The sequence below is a fragment of the Rhipicephalus sanguineus genome, chromosome 1 (genome assembly GCF_013339695.2).
Source record: "Rhipicephalus sanguineus isolate Rsan-2018 chromosome 1, BIME_Rsan_1.4, whole genome shotgun sequence".
Classification (NCBI taxonomy): Eukaryota; Metazoa; Arthropoda; class Arachnida; order Ixodida; family Ixodidae; genus Rhipicephalus; species Rhipicephalus sanguineus.
The window spans coordinates 238,366,018-238,382,702 of NC_051176.1; positions in this window are offsets into that span (position 1 = coordinate 238,366,018).

The window sequence follows — 16,685 nt, forward strand, 5'->3', positions numbered from 1 at the left end:
CTCCCCCCTCACGCGGCGCACTGTCGCCTGTCCTCGGCGCGCGTTGCTCCTCAGGCGGCGAAAGGAGGCGGCCGAGGGAAACAAGGCGCTGCTCCCGTTCCAGACAGAACTCGAGCCAAGTATATATGGGCGATGGTTGCTGGGGGAAAGGCGCGAGCGCAAAACCAACGAGCATAAAAGCGGCCCTCCAGGAGGAGGGGGAAGAGGGAAAAAAATAAGGAGGGAGTAAAAGAGATTGCCAGGCGTAAGAGACCGGCAGGCACCACACTGCGCGCCTGAGAGCGCCAAGCGCGCCGGGCTCCGTGGTATGGGCACTGAAGAAAAGAATTAAGGAGAGCAGCGCGCTCGCTCGAACCGAATAATTAGATTCTCTCTCAGCTTTTATTCCAGGCCGAGGAGTTTCTTTCCGCGGGGACCCTTCTCGTGCGCTTGATTCTCCTCATTTATGTGCGTGGGTTTTCTTTTCTCGCCCCCTTCTTCCGCTCATTGATGAACACTTGCAGGCAAAAAAATATATACGAAAAAAAATGTGAATAGGAGGCGAAGCAGGCCGCGGCACAAACAAATAAGGGAAATGGGACGCCGCGGGGAAAGGCGCTGGGCAGGAAAGAGAAAGAAGCGCAAGATGAAAGCGTTTGTTTGCTCTACGCGCAAACTGCGAGAACTCGCCGGGGAATGAACGAACAAAGAGGCCAGTTTATTTCATAGGAGTCGTGCCTTCGTCGGAGGCGGTTTCTTTCGGGAGGCTGAAATTTCTTTCCTGGCTTCGCCCGAGGATGGGAGCGCGTGGCGCGGGTTTCGTCCGAGCGCTCGGCTGCTGGTTTTCACAAAAGCCACTTGTATCATGACAGCACGGGCCGACGGCGCATTCGAGACGAGGTATGCGAAAGCGAATCCGAGCACGCTTCGTCTTTCTTAATACGTATGTAGGCTTCTGCGCAGTTCCAGCAGACGCTGGTGGACGATGCGACTGATATGTTGACTTAGGCATGATGCAGTCCCCCTTATTGCTAAAATATCTGAAGAGCCCTTGCGTGCAAGCCGAATAATCTGTGCTCTGATTATATGCTAATGCTAACATGGCACGGCGCTGCATGCACTGTCCATGATATCGAAACGGAACAGGCTCTACGCCTCAAGAAGCATTGTTTTACATTGATTATCAACATCAATAGAGGGTGCGATGTTCTCGCGACATAAAGTAAAGCAACAAAATAAGCCAAAGCTTTGTAGACAGATACTATTGCAGTGCTTCAAGGAATAAAAGACTGCTCCACAGAAAGAAGGGATTGAAAATTGTGTCAACAGTGGCGTTCGCCAACAACATGAACGCTACATGACTCCTCATTACTCGTTCGACGGATAAGTTGTGCTCTGTTAAAATTGATGGAGAAGGGGTGATTTGAATGGTCAGCTCTTGGTTCTTACAAAACCTCTTTCCAGTTACCCCTACTTTTATTGCCATCCTATTTTTCCTCCTATGCAGCAGCTAACGCAAAGAAAAGCCCGTAGCAACCCCACTACCTTATTTTTTCGAAGAAAGCCTTGCTTATTGTAGCCAAGAAACATTCGTGAAGCAATACTGTCCAGCGGAGTACATTTCGTGCTTTTGCATCAGCTCCTTATCGGAAAGCTCGTCTAATAAGCTGCGCTTTTCTTTTGCCGCTTGTTGTTTTTCCAGCAGACGTCAAGTGGAGCTTCGACGCACTGAACCTCACTGGTTCTGTTCTTTCATTTAAAAGCAATTTGCGCGGGGGCCTGGCACCTCTGGAAATAAACCATAAAATAAACAATCCGGGTTGCCGTTGCCACCGAACGAAGAAAGCGGCGCGCGAACAGGGGAGCACAAAAACTGCGGGAGCGCACAAAAGCCGAGTCGGATGCTCTGGAGCATGAAGAAAGGCCCGAGCTCAATATCCACCACATCTGAAGGAGCGGGAGAAGAGAGGGAGGAAACAAAGGGGCTCGCGAAACAACATCGCCGGCTAAGGAGAGCGAAGGCGAATCGAGCGAGACAGCAGGAATCGAGAAAACGCGCAAACACGCACACACACACACACACGCATCAAGGAGGCCAGCGAGATAATACTGTTGGCCCGAAATTATTTCTCAGCGAGAACATTGCAAGTGACAGGAAATTAAGAAAACAGAGGGTCACCTACAGAGAGGGAAAAGGAAAAGACAAGAGGAACCACGGCAAGAGAAATGGATTTCGCGGGAGCTGTTATTTTCCCGCCTCATCACCATCCTCGGGCCGCCTCCGCACTCGAGTGTTTGCCTCGCACACCTTCGTCCGCGCGCCTGGTCCAGTGCGGCATAGCAGGAACACGCAGCTTCTGGCCCGGAGCCTCAGAAGCAGCGAAACCTATACACCGGCGCAACCACTTGTTCACAGACAAGCATCCACGCTCTCGACACTGGCTTATCTGTAGAGCACGTTCCTCGCGCTTTCGGCACTCATGTTGCAGAGTGCCTGAGCAAGAGAACACAACCGTGACTACTGGCGGGAACCACTGCAAGGACGTGCTTGTTCTTGCATCTGACTTGCCGAGTGCGCGTGTCGTGGACTTGCGTGTTGCTAGCCAGACCCTAAAAAGGAACTAATGCATTCTGCCCAAATGAGGCCGATTACGCGTCGGTTGGCCTTATATACTATATAGCTGCGTTTATGCATACATTTGCGATTGCTGCTTCAGTTTACGAAACACAGGGGGAGGGGGGGCATGTGTGGTAACGTGAATAATTCGTGTTAATAAGTGGAACTCAACATAAACGAGCCAATATTTATAAGTACACATGGCGTAAATAATCTTACAGCGTAGCATTAGCAACACTAACATGTCATCCTAGCTGCGATTCGCCGCGAATGTCCGTCTGCATGTTCAAGTAATGCGGCAGAAGTGTGCTAGTTCCCTGAATGAGTGTTTCAAGTAGCGATTATAGCAGGAGTATCCAGAATTAGTGTGAGAAATTTCCTGAATGGTGATTACTCTTAGCGCGCGACAAAAGAGCTCAAAATTTAAGCAACAGTGTGACAGAAGAGTGTCACGAGCAAGAAATATTTTTCTTTCTTTACCTTGGCTTACGTCTGGTTAATTGTACCTACTAATAAGTTGGCACTTTCCTTTTCTACGCTATAATAAGTTAGGCAATAACAATGCTGCTTTAATATTGCAGCAATAAGAATGGTTTGTTGCCTCGAAGCGTTTAGCTGTTTAAAATGTATGACTGTGTCATTGTTTATAATCTGTGTAATTCACTGTTATTCGAGTGTTTTTTTTTTTTCTTAAAAGTATCTTGTGTATCGTTGTCGTTGTAACTATTATATCGATTGTTAACTGCGTTATGTTATTACCCATGTGTACCTCCCCTAGGCAATGCCTTACGGCGATGTAGGTGAAGTGTAAATAAAATAAATAAATTTCAAGCGCAAAACCACTAAACCATCCTACGGTTCACTGGCCTCAAAATAAAGCAAAAGCGAAGGCAAAGTCGGTATTGTTTCCCATCACCGCATTGCATGACTCTGCCACTTTTCGTTGCTTATATAGCGGCCTCTGACAGGTTAGCGTTATTAGAGGCGATCAGTTTTCATTAATAAATCATGGCGTGATTCATCGCTCGTGGGTGGCATCACCGCGGCCGGCCACGCACGTATCTCTCTATCGTATTTTTGAGATCCCTGGAACCCTCACCTCCTTTGCGTTCTTTTTTTTTCCCGAACCATTTTTGGGGGGAACTAGACGGATTTCGGGAAAGAAAAAGATAAATGGGCGAAAAAAAGGTGCCCTCTCCTTCGCTTTCCCGAATCGTGGGCGCGGGAATTGTTAAGCCAAAAGGTTTTTCTTTTTTGGGTGCGGGCGTGGGTGGATAGCTGGGCAGGCGTGTGGCTCGGTGTTCCAGCTACGAGGCTGGGAAGGTAATAAAGCTGGGACTCTTTGAGCCGCGGCCACAGATTAGACGCCTGGACGCTAAGCGATTCGGCGTCGCGCGGGCGTCTGTCTGGCGATAATTAGGATCGTGCCTATCGGGGCCGAAGCACATGAAACAAAATAAAGGAGGAAAAAAAAAAAGAAAAAATCGCGATGGCAGCTGCCGCCCCCTAGCCTTCATTTTTCAAGTCCCATGGCGTTCTTTACGATTGCGAATCTGGTCACGCCTTGATAAAAGATTCACGTGTCGTATATGCTCGATCACTACATTGTGTACCACCGAAGACGCAGTAACGAGCTGGACGCCGGTCTGAAGCTGATGCATTGCAGTTGGATCATGTAAGCTCACCGTCACTCTGATACAATAGAGACTCACTGGCTTCAGCTCGAGAGACTCAATGGCTTACACATTCGGGGCTATCTGATATCGATAAATTGCAGAGGTGTGGTGGCCTTTTTTGTGAAGTCATCAAGTCGACACGCAGCGTATTACGAAAAATAATGTTTTTCTTTCTTCTGTGTTGTTCGTACTTGCTCGCTTGTTAATTATTCATGGTTTATAATAACCGGTTAAGTACCAGTGTTCTCTCATTTCTCTTCCTTCTTTTTCTTAACCGCCACGGTGGTCTAGCGGTTATGGTACTCGATTGCTAACCCAAAGGTCGCGGGGTCGAATCTTGGCCGCGGCGGCCGCATTTTCGATGGAGGCGAGAATGCTTGATGCCCGTATACTTAGATTTGGGTGCACGTTAAAGAACCTCAGGTAGTCGAAATTTCCGGAGCCCTCCACTACAGCGTCCCCCATAATCATATCGGGGTTTCGGGACGTTGAATCCCAATAATTACTATTATATATATTCATTTTCTTTTTGTAACATGTTAGCGTTGCTTTAGATACCACACGTTCGGAGCCGCCTCTTCAGCTGCCAAGTAAGCTGCCGCGGCGGCCTAGTGGTGACGGTACTCCGCTTCTGACCCGAAAGGCGCAAATTCGCACCTTTCGGGTCAGAAGCGGAGCACCGTCAGCGAGGCGAAATGCTGGAGACCCTTGTACTGTGCGATGTCAGTGCACGCTAAAGAATCCGGAGCCCTCCAATACCGCGTCTCTCAAAGCCTGCGTCGTTTTGTCCCGTTAGTCCCGTTAAACCTCATACACCAATCAGCCAAACATGGCGCACTCTCGCAACAAAAAGGAAAAAAAAAAGTTACGATGTAAAAAAGGTGAGAATGGGACGCAACCTATAGATAAGTAATTTGTAGAAAACGGTGCGCTGACGTTAGGTAGCAAAAACGTTTTTCTTTTTTTTTTGAGTAACTGCCTCTGTCACAAAGGTAAGGGAAAAAGAAAAGCAGAAAGTTTGACCGTAAGCATCAGCGCTTAATTTAGATGTGTGCCATCTTGCAAAAGCTAGCATCATCCGAAACTTCCGCATCCGCTGCGTGAAACGCAAACAAATGCGTTTGGGAATTTTGAAGTTTCCAGCCCACCTGTTACCATCACTCACCGCTTTTTCGTCTGCTTTGCCGCGACATTACAACAGCCACATCATCCGCTTGTTGCTTCAAACAGCAGAAAGCCGAGACAGAATATACAAGTTATCTGTCAAGAGCAGACAGATCACCCGTCGTTAGCTCTGCGCGAGCTGCGAAGCCCCGCGTCCGTGTAAAGGCACTGGCTCTAGAAGAGCGAGACACATTTGTCGCCATCGGGGGAACAAAAAGAAAACGCGTCATTGTGCGCCAGCGCTGCACACCGACGAGGCAGCTTGAGGACGCGAGCATGTGTGCGCGTGCGCCGGCTCTCAGGAAGGGTTGCCAGAAGCGGGGTTCCTGGGAGAAAGGGGCCTTCACCCCTTTCATCTGTTGTACGTGTGGCGGCTCCGCGCTCAACGGGCGCGCGCGTGGTGAACGCGTGGCGCGCCGTTCTCCCCGAGCCGACCTTGACCCAGAAGAGTCGGCCTTCATTCATCACGCTTCCCCCGTTAGGCACCTTGTTCCTTTCACAACCAAGCCTTTCGAGGCGCTTCCTACCGGGCCATTCTTCGCATCGCGTTTATCTAGACAACTCTCCCCTTTCTTCGTTGAATTCCGAGTGCCAACAATATCCTGCTGCGGAGCGTTTTGCTCTCTATCGCTTTCTGCGGGATCACCAGCTCACACATCGGCAGTGATATACCGGGACCTCTTTGTGTTATGTCAACTCCAATTGCGCGTTTCGGTCTTTATTATATTTTTATCTAATACGGCCGTTGTACCGAAACTGATGTTTCGATAGAGACAAGAACTAACTTAACGTGCTACAATCCCTTAGTTCCTCGCCGCTTGCGTCGTGCAGACCTGATTGATTTGAATCAGGAGTGAACAAAGGTAGGTGGACCAGACTATCACGCGCAACTACGGCTATCTATAGCGTGTGATCGCAGCTAAGCGCATCCATATGGTGGAGGGAAAGGCAGGGAAGTAAACCGGTATTTAAAACATTTGGTTTGCTACTCTACACTAGGGGAAAGGGGAAATGTAGCTGAATAAAAAAATAGAGAGAAAAAGCAGCTGTGAAAAATTATGTAGCCTGCAAAGTCAGCTTGCACGAATGCCGCAACAGTGCCTGTAGAAATGATAGCAGCGATAAAAATGAGCAGTATTACTGCTCTTACGCAAGAATATTTCCGCGTGTTTATGCACTTAAGCTCTGCCACATGACCACAGGTTTTAAGGCCTACATTAATCAGCGTACGTATGCAAGCCTTACGATCTCACATTTCCCGCTCACTAAGGAAGTTGTCACTGGAGATGTCACCGAGACGCTGTCTAACTTTTGTTGTCATGCTGACCGCAAGATGAAAATTTCCCTGAAAAATGTGCTATCAACAGTTTAGTGACACAAACTAACGGCCTTTACACATGTACCTCAACTTAGGGTAGCTCAACTTAGGGCACGTGCCGCAACTTAGGGTAGCTGGGTACTCTTCTAGCAAAGAGCATGAAGTTGTAAAGGCGATGCACCCATACGTTCCGTATAGAAAAAGTTCAAGCCTGAAGTGGTGGCGCATGACCGCTTGCGATAACCTACCGTAAATGGTTAGCTCAACAAAATATATCAAAAAGTCGCATTTTTCTTGTTACTTCTAGTTTGGGTATTATTTCGTGTCAGTTGTAACATAGTTAAGACTGGGACCCTGAACTAGACGATAATGCGAAAATGATAAATAATCTTTGGAGACGGACAAATGTCTGGACACGCAGACACGTGAACATCCGTTGTGATTTAACTTCATGTAAACATTTGATGTTGCAGGTGTCCCAATTTTGCGACAGTGAGTTCGATTGCTCGAAGAGGCGGACGTTACCTGTAAGAAAAAATGGAAACACATAATCTGCTAAATAAACATTTTCCATAATCAGCTTTTAAACTGCTTACTAGTTACTGTAATTTAAGGATTGTAGCCAATGAGTTCCGAGGAATGGAGATACATGCCCTTTCAGTGGATTGTGATGATGACAACTTTTGCAATATGCAATACCGGCTTTTGCAAAGAAACGCACTGGTGTCCCAGATAAGCTTGTGCTGCAGAGCACAAAAAAAAAGTAATTTTCTTAAAAATGCAAATAGAACAACAGTGTGCTGTAGCCCAAGTCTAACAGCGATGATATCAAAACTGACGCTACTTTAAATATCCCTTCCAAGTGGAAGATACCCTGAGAACTTAATGTCCTTATTTCGAGATAGAAAAATGCGTCCGGCAATAATTACTAAAAAAAAGTTGAATGCGAACGCTGGTTATTAAGTTAACTTTATTTTAATTTCATCCGTAACCCTATAGTAGCACAAAATATTGACACAACGTTGCCGCCACATTGAGAAACGTTGGTGCTACTAGGGAAGTGACCTTCGCCCCTTTAATGCGTGAGCTTCGATACTCAAAGTTGATCGGGCTTTTAGAACTGTTAACCATAAAACCCCTGGCGTAAAATGACATTGAAGAGCGCTCTTCAAGCAATGAAACGCACAGTGACAACAGAAGGACATAAACTGTGTCACGTCTGAGCATGGCATCGACACGAAAACTACCGTAGCTGTGATCGAATTCACGAGTTCTAATTAAGCTCGTACCACGTATATTGCTCACGCGGTTTATGTCAGCGATACACGTACAACACTGAGGTAAATATTTGCTATTAACTTTCGTTACGTTCAGAAAATCACGGACACCCGTTCCAGATGAACTGATGGTGTAATATGTTTACTCTGTATTCACAGCTTGCACGTGTAGAAGGCACTAAGTCGCCAGCGATATAAATAAACATACAAAGGAGTACAACCGCTGTGAGAAACATTCGGCTTGTCGTAAAAGGCCCTCAAGGAAACTACAGATCCATGATGGCACTCTCGTTGGAGAAACTCGCGAGTGCTTAGATCAACAGAAACTATCCAAATAAGGGCAGTGTGACCATTCGTAGCACTTCTTGAAAAAACTAGACTCTCACAAATTTGCTAGAGAGCCTATGATCTTACGATATGCAGTGATGGTATCTATGTTTGTTTTTTTCTTACTCTCTTTCTCTCCGATTCACATGAAAACCGTCAAACGAATGATCTGGCGTGTACGCAGTTTCAAGGTACGTGAACTGATACGAACTCGTCCTTGTGTGTGTGTTTTTTTTTCTTCTTCTTCTTTGTGTGCTATTATTCTTCGGACAATCCTTTTTTTTTTCTCCATGTCAGGTTTTAGCAAAGAAGTAGCCGAGGTCTCATGGAAGCACCGAGATCTTCTTGCAAGTATTAAGACTACTGTAAATGAATGTGAAAGAGTACAAAGCCCGTTTCGTAGCCGTGCGATTTGAAGAATAACGAAGGCTGTTCCCTATTGCATCCCGTTTTTGTTACAATTGAAGCTTGACACTAATGTGTGGCTTCTCATATTCGCTTAATGACACGTTATCAGAGATTTTCTTACTGACAAAAATTACACACACGTTCTATGTGTCACAGGAGAAAGTTTCAACGCAACGAGCGTTGCTAGCGCTCATTCGAACATTGCCAAATCATTACTTGATATCGCGAACTAGTTACCTTTACATACCTGCATTATGCATAATAATGTTTACGCGAAGAAAAAAATACGTGCAAAAATACGTACATTTATTAGTCTAAATATAAAGACACAGTCTACGCCAAAACATATTATCCAAGAAAAAAGAAAGCAAATAAATATTTTGTTGCAAAAGTTCCCGGTAATTTTAGAACGATCGTGCTGGGATATGAGTCATCTGCGATGGGCATTCTTGTAAATTTTATTGAGTCGAATAATATACAGCGCAGGGTCATGAAACGCTGAAAGCGAATACTGGTCTTCTACGTCCTAGAAAGGCGCTTGAATGAACGAGAGATAAAGAGAGATAGTGAATCAAAAGGTTTTAGAGGTCGAACTTTATACCAATGAAGAATATCAGTGTGAAGCTGGCCTAAAAAGACAAGGAATTTTTTTACAGTCACACAAACATGAAAAATCTGCGAATTGAAGTTTCGCCGACGTAATCAGAAGAAAATTCTGCGCTGCACTTTGTCGTACGCACTCAGTCGTGGAAGGCACTTTTGTATTGCATTTTTATAAGCACCATATGAAATTCGTACACGAATAATTTTCTGGAGTAGTTTGTATGCCAGGCGACATAAAAAAAATAATTATAATGCCTTAAACTTGTACTCTCAGCATCGTCTCACATTACGTCTTCACTGCATATAGTCCTGCAATGCGGCAAAGATGATGTACGGGTTCCTATGAAAAGACGGGCCCGTAAACAGCTTCTCCATTCGTTTGGAACGTGAAAATAAAAGGAAAATTTGGTGAGTAGATCTAACAGCGTCATAGTGTCTAAATCCTAATGAAAGCGCAGTTATCCGTAGTGTCTCGATAGAAAAGACAGCCTCAGGTATCTAGCCTACTGCCATGTCACACGTGGCGTCGACATGAACATGCACAAGCAGGGCGTTCCCGTAACACACGGAACTCAAAGCCACTGAGGAGAGAAGAAAATAGAAAGAGCTACCAGAAAAAAACGACGTAAACGCTACGTAAAAGGGATGTGTGCTATTGTTTCTGTTACGGCAGAGGCAGGGGATGGATGTCAGTCGCTGAGTCTCCGCATAGGGGAAAGTAGCTCGTCCCATTGCACTGCGGTCATGATATATTTCGTAAGCTTCTTTTCTCGCTATTACTTCTCCCCTTTGAAGCATTTTTGTGTGTTTTCAAGAACGCTCCCTTAGCAACACTTCACAACCTGTAGTGGGCAAGAAATTATTCCTACGAGGCACAGGTGAGGGACCTCGTCGTGAGAAAAATATATAATCACCTTCAAACTTTCCCAAAGTTTCAAAGGTTACTAGTCTAGACAAGGCCTGGACGTCCCAACGCGGGAGACCTGAGCCCGGGTCATCAAACTGCAGGACACTCAATAAAAGTTTTTACTTAATAACCAACTGATCTCATTGACAACAGCCCTGACAAACCAGCGTCTCCAACGCGCTCGTTATTTACTGTAAGTGCCCAAGAACACATTCTTCCTCTCCAAAAGTTTTATTTCGCTCGAACATCCTTCATTCTTTGCATACGAGGAAGCTTCACCGTTTCACGGCGAGGTATCTGCCTCACTATATGCCATGAGCATTATTGGCCCATATGCGCTCTACCGCCTTGACAGCAGGCTCCTGTCGGAACAGCCAGTACTAGAATGCCGATCCGAACTGTCGTCGCACAGGACATCAATTAAGGCCTTATTGAACTTTTTGCGTGGCAGTGGTCTATTGGATAGGTTACAGTACTCCCTCTGCGCACCTTTCTTGTTTGTTTTCGCGCGCCCACTCTTCTAACCGCTCTTCTTTCAATCCTTCTTTCCCTTTACCCCTCCCCTTAGTTTAGGGTAGCAGACAGGATGTTATAATTCTAGTTGTCCTCCCTGTCTTTACCTTATTTTTATCTCTCTGTCTCTCTCTCTCGTACAGCACTTTTTTGCACAAATACACTCTTCAGAGCTTGAAACACAGACGAACAAACCCTTTGATTTTCAACTATTTGGAACTGTGCTCGAACACTAAACAGTTATATCTCCTCACGCTGCATATTTTCTTGTTCGGATTTTCTCATTGTGGACGATCAGCAGGCTGTAATTTAAACTCTACTAAAGTGGGCGAAAAGCAAGGAACCGGAGGAAGCGAACGACACGAACGCAAGCTAGCGAAGTATTAGCTGTCCACTTCTTCTGGTCCCTTGTTTTTCGTGCACTTCAGTTGAGTATAGATTTTCGAGCACAAATAATATTAAAACATTCTCTGTGGATGATGGTATTGGGATAGAGTTCCTTTGAATGCATAAAAATAGTGGAACTCAGCCATCAAAACATGTCGCATGAAAAAAGATAAAACACGTGGCATCTCCGAATACGCGCGTGGCGTAGCACTCTTTAAAAATAGTAGCAAGCACACTCGATTGAATGCATTTTCCATGAGCAATCGTTCCATGAGCAAGAACTTGGCATTCAATGTTTCCTGCCGCGGTCACTTCGCTCAGTGGAACGACGTAAAAGCACCAATTCCCCATGGCAATGTAGAAAAATGTGTGTATGACTGCGTTGCTGTGGCTGTGTTGAACAAGCTTTCGTGGTATATTCAACGCATCTTTCAGTTACTTTCATATTGCTCGCGATAGAACACTGGTGGAACAGTCCTGGATAGTATGCCACACACTCACCTTCACATTAAATATTGAACACATAGGAGTACGCATGCAGTAGTGATATATATATATATATATTATATATATATATATATATATATATATATATATATATATATATATATATATATATGCGCAGGCAGGCGGAACGATATTGATTGTTGTGTTGCGTTTTGTTGTTCAGCGTATGTGAACTTACTCGTGTTTAGCATAGCAAGCCTACACACACACACACACACGTATACACATATCACTACTAAGGATCAGAATATATAACCGTCTGGTTACAACTTGCTTTTTCAAGAATACACGATTTCGGTGTCAGCTTATTTATATAGGAAATTTTAGAGAATGGAATGCCGTAACTAACTCTAAAATCTCGGATGACGCTGACATAAATGACCTAAGGAAGACTTCTTAATTAAACAAGAAATTCTAGTTATCAGTAAAGGTATTAAATGCTGTTAAGTCGTATTTGTTTGAAGAAACGAAGCCTTTTAACCGGTAGCCTTTTACAAAAATTAAATAAAGTCAAAGTTGGCAGCGCGACTAACCATTGCTCTAAAAAGAAATTATAGAACATACGCAGAAGTAAAGGTGATTTGCAGCGTTGACAGAGGAAACAAAACTATACGAGGACATCGTAAGGCGTGCTCCCACAATGGGAAGGAGTGCCAGAAACCACACCTCACACTGGACGATGCGATAATTCTGGGGGACGTTCAAAACCCAGGGATCAGCGAATCAAAAGAGAGCCTAACGATAATTACATAACTCATCGCCATCCCCGTTTCTTTTTTTTTCCTCTGTCGCTCTCTTTCTCATTTCAAAGAAAAATCAATTCCTTTCGCTGCGCTACACTAACGTGCAAGAAATGCTAATGTCTTTAAAGAGCATTATGGAAACCACAGTATACAAAATCAGAGAGTAAAAAAAAAAAGAAAAAAAGCGGGCGTAATCTGGTTCGCGTTTGTGAGACAGTGCAAAACTCCGCCCACGAAATCCTCACCTCATTTGATTATTTTTATTTCAATGGTCTCTCCTAAAAGCCGCAGAGAAGAGCTTTTGTCCTTGGTTGTTGGCTGCTCTTTCGAGCTTCTCGGCACTGCGCCTAATGATAATACCTCGGCGTTCAATTTATAAAATAACCGAGAAGAAGAAAATCTGGTGAAATGGAGAGGAAAGAGAAAATCGCTATGGGTAAGAGCGGACGAAGCCCCGAGAGAAAGAAGAAGAATATAAAAAAGGAATGCCATTTTCTCTCTTCTCGCTTTTCATTACGCCCCTCTCTGCATGTTTTACATCTTTTTTTTCGTCCTTTCTTTTTTTGGTCCCTCGCTCTCTTTCCCATCAAAGCGCTGTCGGCCGCCTTTTGCGTTCTCTTCTTCGGCATCATCTTAGCGGAAATAATCCGGCCTCATCCATTCTCTCACCCTCCGCAGCCTTTGGCGCTATTTTCTGCCTGCGAAGCCGTCTTTCCCTGCAGGGAAAAAGAAAAATTCGCCTCTCGACTCCTTCCGGCGCGCTTTTCCCCATCGCCCTCTTTCTTCCCCTCAAGCGGTGGCGCTGTGTGCAAATGAGAGCGCACGCGCGGCGCACTCTTTAATAATTCTCCGTAGTAATTACGCAGTCTGCGCAGGCGCAGCGCGTCTCGCAGCAGCGGGCCCCCGCCCTTTCCTTCCGCGTGCATTCCTTTCCACTCGGTTTTTCCCTCCTCCTCGCCGCCTTCTGTCCTCGCGCTCTCTGTTCACTCCTCTCTTCCCCCATCATTTGCTTCCAGAAAGGATTTTAATGGCGAGCACTCAGGAACCCTGGCGTCTAGTTATTTCTTTCTCCTTCTTTCGTCGCGAGCCGCCTTGAGAGATGGCGAAAGGAAAACCGAGAACAGCGAGTCGCCGTCGGCGCCAGCGGGACCCGAGGAGACGCAGCTTCATTTCGCCCGCATAATAATCCGCCATATTTTGCGCTCGACGCGCACACTTGGGGGTGATTGGTCCACCATCTTGAAATCTTTTCTTGCAAAGCCGTACGAAGAACAAGACGCATAATGGACGAGTGCCTTGGAAGCGTGCGAGATACAGAGAATGTCAGGCATCACCGCTTGTGTCACTAGAAAGCTACTAAAGAAAGACTGCGGTATTTTTGAGGTACAACTTTTTGATGCGTGAAGTGGATTTCAGTCACACTGCAACGTACTGCATTTCTGCATCTACCTGCAATTGTATCAGCTACAAGCAGATTAACGCGTAACTTCCTACGTATGAAACATGAAACATGTATTAATTGTTTGCATCAGGTTAATTATTTCGCTACATTGTAAATAATCATAACCGCTATTGCTGCATTGTTCGGTTGCTTGATAAACGAAAGGAATCCATCAGCCGCGATTACGCCGAATTGTGTGAGTAGGCACAAATAGCGCTGACTGTTTAGGGTAGTGAATTTATTGAAAACTGTTCGCGAACTTTGTTCCGTTGTTTCATTAAAGAGGCTACCATCATTCGCACACGAAGGAAGCACAGATTTGTTTATTACCGATTATATTCGGCACTCATTGCTTTAGTTTGCGCATCTGTTGCAGAATGGTGTGACGTGTAAACGGTACTGTAGTGACGGTTTTACGTTTGTTTTTTTTTTCACAAATTAAATGCGAGGTTTGATTGGACCAACTAAGGCTTTCTATGAACATATCTTCTGGAACTTTGTGATAAAGAACTCTCGCCAGATATTAAGTGTCGGTCAAAACGTTTTTTCAACCCCTCGTATTTTGTACTGTAAAGCGTGCTTCACTACAATAAGTTTTATGTGCAGGAGAAGCCCACCTACTGCTAGGGGTGGGCTTCTGCACATATTTTTAAAAAGTGGCTATCTTTCTTTGGCTATTTCGCAGGTATTCGTGTCTGTCGGCAAAATTTATTTCTTCTAATTGCACCTGTTTTGTTGCAACTACGTTACGGAGAGCGTTCGTCGAAGAACTCTCAGTAGCTCTCTCAGACGCGTTTGCTGTGTCGCGGAAGCTTCGTGGAATATCAAGGCTTGGATGTTGTGACAAAGGATGGCATTGTATCACGTTTCTTCACCCGCCTAGGCTGACTGTTAGGGGGCACGGTACACTCCTGTGCCTCCTGTGCATCTCTTATCAAGATGCGCCGCTTCGTCTTACCCGCACTCCACAACTTCTCTTAGATGACTCCCACAGTGCATGTGATATGTATTACTTAAAGGGCCCTGCAACACTTTTTGAGCAGGGTCAAAAAGCGCTGCCAATCGGTAGTCGAGGCTCCCGAGAACACGCGAGCCAAATATTATAGTGAAGCAAGCGGCCTGGAATTTACAATAAATTCTCAAAATCAGCTGAAAATCGCTCCCTCTACTCTCGACAAATGATGTATTAGTCCGCAATATATGACGCGATTGTCCGGCAGTTCCACCGTGGCTGATGTTATAATCACGATAACACCCTCATTATTACCTTAGTTGTTAATTTTGAGTTAAATAAGTAGATAATTGTGATGTTTATATTGTGTTATGCCGTTAAAACACGAACAAACATTAATATTAGCACTTCCGGTCTCACCGACAGCTCGTCTGCTTCGTAGTTGCGTGGTTGCGTTTTCTTCACCATGTGCAGTGCCGAATTCGTGAATATTTCTGTGCTTTTGACCATCGCCGGTTGCCGTTGAGAGCGGCAGCCGTTCGAGTGTTGCCTCGTCAGCTGGAAACTGCATCCTCGGCACGTTCTCACGACCGACCGAGGCAGCGGTGCAGCATTTCTCTGATAACAATGCTGGCGCCGGCTAGCTTAGGATACCTGTGTTCGCTGTATGGCGAGAGTCCCGTTCGCTGTCTGTTCAGTATGTCATCGAGCCGTACCTCGGCGTATCCTCCCCGTAGTCCTCAGGTTCCCGGGAAACCGCGACACAGCAACCAAGCAGACTCGCATTTTCACGGTAGCTGCAGACAGCCGGGGGATATGGGTCCGCGCCGGCCCGATGCCCCACGATCCTTTCTTCTAGTCTTTAGTTCTTTGTTGTCAGCCCGCACTCGCTGTGCGCCCGCATTCGAAGAGCAAACAGCATTGAAGTACCGCCACTGGGAGAAGGGTGCACGCAGCTTTGCCGTGTTGAATACGATTCAAGCGCGAGCAGTGCGACGAGGCGGTGTATCGGAGTGTGGGTCGAAACCCATCTCAGCTGTCATTCGTTCCAACACGCGCACGCAAGTTTGCGTCCATGGTTGGCAGAGCGATGAAAAACACTACGGCAGTTCGAGGTGCACACCCAACATTACCAAACCGACTCGCAGTTTTCAAGCACGCGCGATACACGTTGCCATGACGACCGCGCGAGCCGACCGAAGTGGCGCCACAGACCACGTGGTTGCGCCGAGACCGCCAGAGAGAAAAAAATGAAGAAAAAAAATGCCGCCGGCGCTGACATCGCCTCCTCGCACCTCCGCCCTCCCTCCCTTCACGCCGCGCGCAGCTTTCCGCGCGCTCGCTGCGTTGAGTTGAGGAAGAAAGCTGGGGAACGTGATCTCTATAATTTGGTAACACCACTTAGACTTGACGGATTCGAAAAATTTTTGCGGCATATGACTCGTGAAGAGTCATACGTCAATAATGAGACTATTCCAATATAACTAAGAAAGGTGTTGCAGGGCCCCTTTAAAAGGAATGGTAGTACCCGGGCCTTCGTGAAGTAAACGAGGGGAAAATAAAGTGGGGCTGCGCAGCCGTTGTCATACCACCATGGTCAGGCTGTCGTCATTCCCTTGTCGTAATGTCGCCGCCGTCGTCGTGAAGCGGTCATAATTCTGTCGACGATACGCCGTCATGGTCATGCTGTCGTACTGGTAACGTCGGTATCATCCGACGATCGTTACTTCATCGTCGTCACACCATCGTAGCCACGCCACCGTAGTCATCGTTGACAGTCTGTCATGTCGTCTGCTGACCATTCCCAACGATAATTTCTGCATCCGTCATCACGAATTTTATCGAAGTTTAGAATACAACACTTGG